The sequence below is a fragment of the Rhinopithecus roxellana genome, chromosome 4 (genome assembly GCF_007565055.1).
Source record: "Rhinopithecus roxellana isolate Shanxi Qingling chromosome 4, ASM756505v1, whole genome shotgun sequence".
Taxonomy (NCBI): Eukaryota; Metazoa; Chordata; class Mammalia; order Primates; family Cercopithecidae; genus Rhinopithecus; species Rhinopithecus roxellana.
Genome location: NC_044552.1, coordinates 71304363 through 71314453, shown reverse-complemented (window position 1 = coordinate 71314453; position 10091 = coordinate 71304363). Strand labels below are relative to the sequence as shown.

Here is a 10091-nt window from a genome sequence, read left to right as displayed (position 1 = left end):
ATGTGATATAAACCTTAAGTCAATATTATAATATGTCCTTTATACAGTTGTGCATATATGAAAAAATTAAGAGGAAAATTGGTCTTTGATGTTTACCCCAATATTTATAATATTTTACGCTTTTTATTCCTTTTCTCATATCATTTCCCTTCAGTCTGTACAACTTTCTTTAGCTTCTGGAAGTGCAGGTCTTCTGGTGATGAAATCTCAGTTTTCTGATATCTGAAGATAACTTCATTTTGCTTTCATTCTTGAAGGATATTTTTGCTAAACAGAGATTTCTAAGCTGACAGTTTTTTCTTTAAGCACTTCAACAATTTCATTCCACTGTCCCTGACTTCTATAATTTCTGCTGAGAAGTCCACAGCCATTGAAATCATTATTCTCCTATATATAATGTGTCATTTTTATTTACTGCTTTTAAGATTCTCCTTTGTTTTTTGTTTGTTTGTTTGTTTTCGGTAGTTTGACTATGATGTGTCTAGTTTGGTTTTCTTTGTATTTATCCTGTTTGGGATTCACAAAACTAATCCAATCAGAAAATGTAAACATCTTATTAAATTTAGGATGTTTTCAGCCACTATTTTTTCAAATGTTTGCCATCTCATTCTTTTTCTCCTCTCTTCCTGATACTTTAACTATCCATAATGTCAGCTTTTTTAATATTGTGCCACACATTCCTGAGGTTCTCTACGTTTCTCACTCCCTTTTCTTGTCCTCCTCCTCCTCCTCCTCCTCCTCCTTCTTTAGATGGGACAATTTCTATTGCTCTGTCTTCAAATAGAGGCATTTAGATATGTGTAGAAACTGGTCAGCTTCCAAAAATGCAAATACAGCCCAAATAAATGTTAAGAACAATATATTAAAGTCTTAAGAAACCAGAAACATGTCAAGCGGGGAGACCTTCACTGTTAGATGATAGGGCAACCATCTGGTCATTTCATTCATGATCCCAGTTATTTTCATCTGCAGCAAAAAGTTATAGGATTTTCATTGTTACTGGAAATGAGAAAAAGTATATATACACATATATATGTATATATATATTTATATCTGTGATTTCTGGCAAATGTATAGGTGGTATTACACTTGAATTACATCCATATAGTTCCTAAGAATAATTTTATATGCCAAGAGTTAAGATGCCTAAATTCTTTAAAAAGAACAGCAAATATCCACAGGCCTCAGAGTACATTGAGATGCATACAATCTAAATGTATTCCTTTCAGGAGTTTGATTATAAAAAATTTCAGTAACTCCCTCAAAGATAGAGATTATTTATTCAACAAACATTATGGCAGATTCAAGTATCAAAACAATCTGTAAATTTGGGCATGTAGACCCAAAAAAGATCTTCTCTCAAACTGCTAACCTGGTGTTGCTAAATGAACCAGTTCTTGCCTAAGAATTTTCACAGGTGTTCATTTGCATCCATGAAATTCCTCTCGTTACATCAGTTTTTAAACAGGTTGTTTGCATCAAGTTTCAAGAGTAATTTGTGAACATTGGTGTCTGACTATCCATTCCCATAGCAGAGATAGTAACTTCTGAAAACTTCCAGTTATTCCTAGAGATTAAAGAGTTGGAAAATAAAAAGGTAAAATTTAAATTATAATCTACTGGTCTAAGCCTATATTTTCAAATGGCCAGGCTTATAAAATGTCTTCTTACTTAACATCCTTGCCTCAGCTGTCTTCCCCACACATTTTTTTTAAACAGTCTCAATGTGGCATCTACTGCAGCCTCAACCTCCCGGGCTCAGGTAATTCTCCAACCTCAGCTTACCGAGTAGCTGGTACTACGGGGGTATGCCACCATACCCGGCTACTTTTTTTGTATTTTTTGTACAGACAGGGTTTTGCCATGTTGCCTAGGCTGATCTTGAACTCCTGGGCCCAAAGTCTATGGTTACAGGCATAAGCCACCTCCCCATGCAGTGGGAAGTCTCACATTCCAAACCCCACCTTCAATACGTTTCCCAAAATGTTCAAATCCCACCCTTTCACCTGGTCTTTCAGACCTTCCCCTAGAGCAGCAGTACCCTGTACCTGGTCCATGGCCCAGGCATCCAGTACTCCTGCCCTAGGGTATATCTATTTGTTCTTGGAGGCACTGCCACAGCCACTGTCATTATTCCCTGACGTGGCCCCTCACAGGCTTGCGCTGATGCATGCAAGCCAGCCCTCCCTCACTGATCCCGCATGCCGTTACCCTGGACCAGCTCCCACCCACACATGTGCAAAGCTGAGGTACACCTGGGCCTTCCTTCATTCCAGTTCTCTACCTAGAATGTCTACGCAGTCCTCACACCCTGCCACCAGACCTTCGCAGCCATGCAGACACCTCGTCTCAAGAATTACCTCTGACACCTAAAGCACTCACAGACCCCACCTCCCTCCCTTTCTCTTTTGTACCCCACATTTTAATACCTTCCATTTTTTCCTGATTCTCTTCTCCCAGTAGACTATAACTTCTTTAAGGGTGAGAAATGGGTCTTCTTTCTCTTCATATTCTCCAGTACTAAAAACACTTTTTGGCACATGTTAAACATTCACTATGTGTTTGTTGAATTAATGAAAGAATAAAGAAATAAATGTACTTATACTCTTTAATTCAACCAAGAAAATATAACAGTGGTCCCCTACATGTAATTTATCACTTACACCTCAACTTTATATAAAACTTTCTCCAAACTAGAATCACTCAACTTCTTTCCACCACTTCCTTCAAAATTCACCAACTTCAAAGCCTCCATAATTTAACCCCTCCCCTTTGATCCTTCTTTTCTGCCATCTTCCAGATTCCACATTTCTCAGGAGCAGGCTTTAGGCCTTATCTTCATCGTATTTTAAGTGTTTGCTTAGTTCCTTTTTGTGCCAGGTACTATAACTAGATGGGAAAAGGTTTTTGTTTCTAATTTATCATGTAATTTTCACAGCTTCACAAGATGAATATTAATATCCAAGATTTAATAGATGAGAAGACTAAGTAACTTGCCCAAGGTCACACAACTAATGAAAGATGGAGTTGACATTTTAACATAAGGCTATTGTATTCTGAAGACATGCTCTTTTCTTTTTCTCCATACCAGCATAGGGGAAAGAGGACAAATATTCTAGGCTGGATACTTACTTTATGTTCTTTGTGTAATACATCTGTTATATTTTACAACAGGAAATATTTTTAAAACCACAGAATAGGTTCAGCAAAATAAGTGAAGCTTATCTTTGATCAGAAATAAAGGCAAAGAAACCCCGGCTTCAAATTAAAACCCCATATATGCAAATGTAATTTTATGAGCCAGGACTATCTTTTCCTGAGTTTTTTAACTTTAAAACACCAAATCACAGTGGCTACAGAAGGAAGGTAGTCAAGGAGTTGCACCACGGAATGAAATCGTATTATCACAGGCCTTAATACAACAGGCCAAATTCATTTCGAAAAAATGTATTCAAGTCTTAGACCCTGTGAAAAAACAACTCTTATTTTCAAGAACAGAAACAGCTAGGGGTTTTTTACATCTTCTTACAATAAATTTCCATCCATTGGCTTTAAATTTTACTTTTCATTCAAAAGCACAGCATGTTTTTATACTGAAAACTTCCTAGGAAAAGGAGAGCCATTTTCTCATATTCTGAATCATGGTTTTGCTCTGACTAGGTAAAGAGCATGCACCCTCAAACTCTTGCTAGAGAGAGTCACTGAAACCTTTTAGGTTAAAAGGAAATGATTGGTAAATAGCTTTTCTGAATCTGAGTTCTTCTGTAGGAAATGGAAAAACAGAGAACTTACAATTCTAACTAGTAGCATCAGACTCAAATAACAACTTTGTGGGAAAACAAGGATCGATTTGAAAGCTAGGCTCCTTCAGGTCAGACTCAGATTTTGAGGGGCCCTGTGTTTTTATAATTTTGGAGGCTCTCTACAAGAAAAAGAAGGCAAACTTACAAATGCAAATTTAATCATAAACACAAATATGTATCTAGAATAAAAAAACATAAAGCATAAATTTAATAAGGCTGACAAATACAGCAAACAAAATTTTTCACCAAAATATGAAATAACATTTTTACTAACTGTCTGGGACATTTCGGTAGTGTTTCCTTTCCTATCTTTTTTAGTTGCATGCTGTTTTAAAACACCTTTTTCCTAAAAAATAAAGATTTAAAATTATTTTCTATATTGAGAATAAAAGTTGTTTTTCCTTTAATTTGGCTAAAATTTGGAGTTCTTTCCAACATTAATAGCTTAGAATAATTTATTTCAGCTTCTCAACTCATTATTGATAATCTCAGGTAAATTTTTAGAATTATTGTCAAATTTGGAGAAATCTCTGTCAAGTGTTTTTCATACAGGAGCTATAAAATCTGGAAAAATATCTGCAGACTGCTGGTTCTATACATCTCAAATGTTCCTCTACTACCTACATACTGCCAATATTAGGCTCTGCAAAAAGTGTTCCTCTCATAGTACATGTCACAAGCCTGGTGAGTAGGCACAGTGGCCAGTAGCACTATCTTTCAAAGCCCCTCTCACCCCCAGGATAGTTATGAATAACTTACCTACTCAAGGAAGTGACTGCAAAGCACATAAGTAAATCCCATTGCTATGGCCTGGATGTTTGGGTTCCCTCAAGATTCCTAGGTTGAAATCCTAACCCCTAAGGTGATGGTATTAACAGGTGGGGCATTTGGGGGGAAGATGAGGTCATGAGGCTGGGGCCCTCATGAGTGGGATTAGTGCCCTATGGAAGAGGCCTGAGAAAGACCCCTCACCTCTTCCATGACATGAGGACATAGAGAGAAAATGCCATCTGTAACCAGGAAAGGGGCCCTCATCAAACACCAAATCTGCTGGTGCTATGATCTTGGACTTCCCAGCTCCAGAACTGTGAGAAATAAATTTCTGTTGTTATAAGCCACCCAGTTTATGGGATTTTGCTATAGCAGCTGAAATGGACTAAGACATTCACTGAAATCAAACTAAATATATTCATAAGTCAGTTTTCCCTTAGCCTAGTCCTAAAATCCTCATGACCACTCCAGGGCCATTCAACAAGGTAAGTCAGCATGAAAAAAGACATGATTGTGGTTGAAATATTTTTCGCAGGCAGGCATGGTGGCTCATGCCTGTAACCCTAGCAGTTCAGGAGGCCAAGGTAGGAGGATTACTTGAGCCCAGGAGTTTGAGGCCAGCCTGGGCAACATAAGGGAGACCTTGTCTCTACAAAATAAATAAATAAATAAATCAGCCAGGCATGGTGGTGTGCTCCTGTGGCCCCAGATACTCAGGAGGCTGAGGTGGGAGGATTGCATGAGCCCAGGGAGTTTAAAGCTGCAATGAACTATGATCACACCACTGTACTCAAGCCTGGACAACAGAGCAAGACTCTGTCTCTGTGTGTCTCTCTCTCTATCCCTCTCCCTCTCTCTCATATAGATGCATAGATAATATATATAAAAACACTCTATATCTATATATTATCTATATATAGGTGATATATAATCTATATATTATAGATATAATCTACATCTATATAATATATATCTATATATCTATATTATATATCTATATATTACAGATATATATATATCTATATATTATAGATATATATTATATTATATATCTATTATAATATATATCTATATATATTATATATATTTATATATATCTTAAAGTACTGACATCTTCCACCACCACTCGCAATCACAGCCACAGGCTGTAAATCACACTGGAGAATGGAGGCAAAGTGTGGCTCACCAGGTCCCAGCGCCAGACACTGGATTCCGGGGTTCCACGTGTGTCTGCATAGATGCATGCATTTGTTTCTCTCAACACTGAGGAAGACTCCCCCATTACACACTGGGAACCAGACTCAGAGCTACTCCTCAGTGGAGTGGGACCCAGGGCAGCTGCTCTTTGCACTTCCCATAGTGGCTTTTCCAGTGTTCTTTTCCTTACCATAAGAGGGGTGACACATACTCATTAAACATTTTCAGTAGATGGGATTTTTTAAATTACCTGTGGTCACATTACCTAGACACAACCATGGAAAGATTTTGGCATATTTTCATGTTTTATGGAACAAAGAAATTGAAAACATTAAATTAAACCAAATCTATTTCTCTCATTATTAAAGAAATATACGTTCCCTGTCAAAAATATGAAAAGTATAAAAAAAAACCTTAAAACCATCTGTAATTGTTGGCGAGGGCTGTTGTAACAAAGTGCCACAGACTGCATAGTTTAACAACAGACATTTTTTGTCTCACAGATCTGAAGACCAGAAGTGCAAGATCAAGGTGTTGGCAAGGCTGGTTGGTTCCTTCTGAGGGCTGTGAGGGAAGGGTCTGTTCTACACCTCCCTGCTAGCTTCTGGTGTTTTGCTGGCAATCTTTGGCATCCCTTGGTTGACAGAACATTACCCTGACCTCTCCCTTCATCTTCACATGGTGTCCTCCTAGTGTGCAAATCTGTATCCAAATTTTCCCTTCTTATAAGGACACTGGTTACATTGGATTTGAGGCCCACCCCACTCCAGTATGACCTCATTCTAACTTACTTAATACACGATTTCCAAATAGTCACATTCTGAGGTAGTGGGGGTTAGAACTTGAACATATGAATTTGGAAGCGGGTGGGGGGACACAGTTCAACACAGAACACCATCCCAAATCCTGTGAGGTAAAGAAAACCGATGTTAGCAAGTTATTACTAGGTCATTTTTGAAGGTATGGCTAGAAATTCTTTTCCTACTCTGCTCATTGAGGTTGGGGTCTGTGTCCCCACTTCTCTGAATCTGGGCAAGCTGGTGACTGCTCTGCTCAGTAATCCTAGTATTCAAGTCATGACAACCCAGGCACCAGGCAGGGGAATGAAAGAGCTTCCAGATGTTTCCAGCCCCCAGCTACCAAGTCATTCCCAGCTTGAGTCTTACTGAGCTGAGGTCACAGACACCAGGGAATAAAGACAAACCCTCCCTCCTGTGCCCTGTTGAAATTCCAGATCCACAGAACCCGTGAGCATAATAAATGCATGTTGTTTGTGACAGTTAGTTTTATGTCTAGACCACAAGATGCCTAAATACTTCGATAAACCTTATTCTGGGTATGTCTGTAAAGGTGTTTGGATGAGATTAACATTGGAATCATAGACTGAGTAAAGCAGGTTGCTTTCCCCAGTGTTCCTTCCCCAGTCCATTGCAGGCCAGAACAAAAGACCTGGCAAGGTAGAACTTGGTCCCTCTGCCTGACTACTTGAGCTGGGACATCAGTCTTCTCCTGCACTCAAACTGGGGCTTACGCCATCAGTGCCCCTGGTTCTCAGGCCATTCGACTCAGACTGGAACTACCCCACCAGCTTTCCTGGGTCTCCAGCTTGCAGATGGCAGATTACGGGACTTCTCATCTTCCACAATCCATGAGCCAACTCCTCGCAATAAATTGCCTATAATAAAGGTCTTATAGTATATATGTTTATACACTATTGACCCTGTTTCTGAAGGTTCCAAATATATTGTTTAAGTCAGTAATTCCAGAGGTGGGCGGAGGGCTAATTACCCAGCAATAGTTATATTGTAATATTTCCAGTCAGAAATATTTTAATTCTTATATTATTATAATTCTTACTCTTTTTTCTGTGCCTTTAAAAATATTTCTCTTACTAAAGTGAGTCACTAACTTCTTAGATCAAAAGGAAATGATAATTTCTCTGATTCCGAGATTTATTCTAAAAAATATTAAAAAACAGTTCAGCCTCACTTCTAAACATTTGCATTATATAAACATAATGAATATACTGAGTCCAGCCATAGGTAACACAGGGACATTCACAAGTCCCAGGTGGAGGACAGTATGAACTGAAGCTTTCTGACACAGTGGCTGCTTAGACCTTTTACTATTCTTTCCTAGTTAAAAGTCAGAGAAATCAAGTAAACATTGAAGTCTTAAAGATGCAGACAACAGCTGGGCACAGCGGCTCATGCCTGTAATCCCAGCACTTTGGGAGACTAAGGTGAAGGATTACTTGAGTCCAGGATTTCAAGAGCAGACCCTGGGCAACAAAGCAGGACTATCTCTTTGAAAAAAAAAAAAAAAGACATAGAAAACATGTGAGGCTCTTGGTAATGCAAATGCAAATGATGAATACGATGCACTACACAGCTCTGGTTTTGAAAAAGGGGAAGTGTATGGTTCTTCTTGGCATTGGCTCTCAACCATGTAAATAGTTTGGCTAATGTCAACAGACCCTGGAGCCAAATCAGTTTCATGTGGTCATCAATCATGACATTTCTTCTGAAACATGAGGTAAAGCATGTGGTGCAAGAAATACACTTTCTGGGAAATGACAGAAACCTTAAGAGGAGCAGCTCAGGGAGGTTCTTGCAGGCCAAACTGCAGCCCCTAGCCACAGAACTGACCAGACTGCACGGAGGCCAAATACCTGTATGTGGGTCCAGCATGAACAACGCTGGTCCTAAAGTCCCTGTGGATCATGATCTCCTCATTACTGAGATCTTCATTTTCACTGCTCTTTTGGGTAGTAGATCTTTGAGATGTGTTAATGAAGGGACGGAAAGGTCTATGGTACCAGGTCTATGGTACTGAAAGTATATACTGTTGACTTGAAAGACAACAGACTTAGTTGGGCATGAGGTTGTTCCCAACATTTCCCCCTGAAAACTCTACTACATGTGGTTTCATTGTCTTCTGATCCTGGGTGGTGCAAAAAAAAAAAGCCTGTGTCCAGAGAGATTTCAGTTCCTACATAGAAAACTTACTTTTTTCTATCTGAATGCTCATATGGTCTATTTCTTATATCTTTGTAATGTGAAAATATTGTCACTCTTTTTTCTTGGAATGTGGTGGAATTTTTTTTTTTTTTTTCTTTTTGGAGATGGAGTCTCGCTCTATTACCCAGGCTGGAGTGCAGTGGTGCAATCTCAGCTCACTGCAACCTCTACCTCCTGGGTTTGAGCAATTCTCTCCTGCCTCAGCCTCCCATGCAGCTAGGATTACAGGTGCCCGCCACCACGCCTGGCTAATTTTTTTATTTTTATTAGAGACAGGGTTTCGCCATGTTCACCAGACTGGTCTCGAACTCCTGACCTCAAGCAATCCGCCTGCCTCCACCACCCAAAGTGCTGGGTTTATGGGCGTGAGCCACTGCGCCCAACCCTGTGGTGGATTCTTTTGATCTTCATCTTCAAGTTCTTTTCAGCACAAGAAACACTTGTTTAATTAGGTCTTTGGTTCTTACTTCTATTTTCCCACAGGAATACCTAAGATTCTTGCGCTGAATCATTCTTCCCTCCCCTAGATAGCTCTCATCTCCCACACCGGGCCAATACTTTTAATCCTTTTCTCTGCATTCTGGGAACATACCTTAGGTGGTTCTTCACATCCCTCATTTGACATTCAACAGCATTCTCTCTAATGTGGACGTGAATGTTATTACTCATCTTTAATTGCTTTTTAATCACTTATCTCTTGACATTCCCTGCCTCACACTCTGATTCAGACACACTGAACTTCTCTCAATTCCTCAACATTCTAGGGTTTTGTTTTTGTATTCGTATTTGTTTTTGGAGACAGGGTCTCCCTCTGTCACCCAGGCTGCAGTGCAGCGACACGATCACAGCACACTGCAGCCTCTACCTCCAAGGTTCAATCGATCCTCTGGCCTCAGCCTCCCAAGTAACTGGGACTACAGGCGCGTGTCACCACACCCAGCTAATTTTTGTATTTTTTTGTAAAGATGGGGTTTCACCATGTTGCCCAGTCTGGTCTCAAACTTCTGGGCTCAAGCAATTTTCCTGCCTTGGCCTCCCAGTGTGCTGGGATTACAGGCATGAGCTACTGCACCTGGACAACATCTTGGGTTTTTTCTCACCTCTAGGGCTTCACACACAGTATTCTTTGGTCATAAATGCCCTCCACCACCAAGTCATTTCATTTGGCAAACTCCTACATCTTCAAATGCTCTGAGCTTCAGCTTTCATGCAGGAAGCTTGCCATGACCGCCGAGGATGGCTCAGAGTCCTGGGGCTTCTATTGCGCCCTGCCAACCCTCTTATCACGCATTTCACACTG

The 10091-nt window shown here is 39.8% G+C and overlaps 1 long non-coding RNA gene across 2 annotated transcripts; it reads right to left on the bottom strand.

Annotated features, from left to right (window-relative positions):
* Positions 1 to 432: 432 nt before the first annotated feature.
* On the bottom strand, positions 433 to 8841 carry LOC115896868. 2 transcript variants are annotated; one of them, XR_004056774.1, is made up of 3 exons: positions 6563 to 8841; positions 2430 to 2554; positions 433 to 1567 (listed from the first exon to the last, which is right to left on the bottom strand). It is a non-coding gene; the product is annotated as an uncharacterized LOC115896868 (long non-coding RNA). The 2 variants fall into 2 exon arrangements; XR_004056773.1 differs by having other exon boundaries at positions 2430 to 2529.
* Positions 8842 to 10091: the final 1250 nt, after the last annotated feature.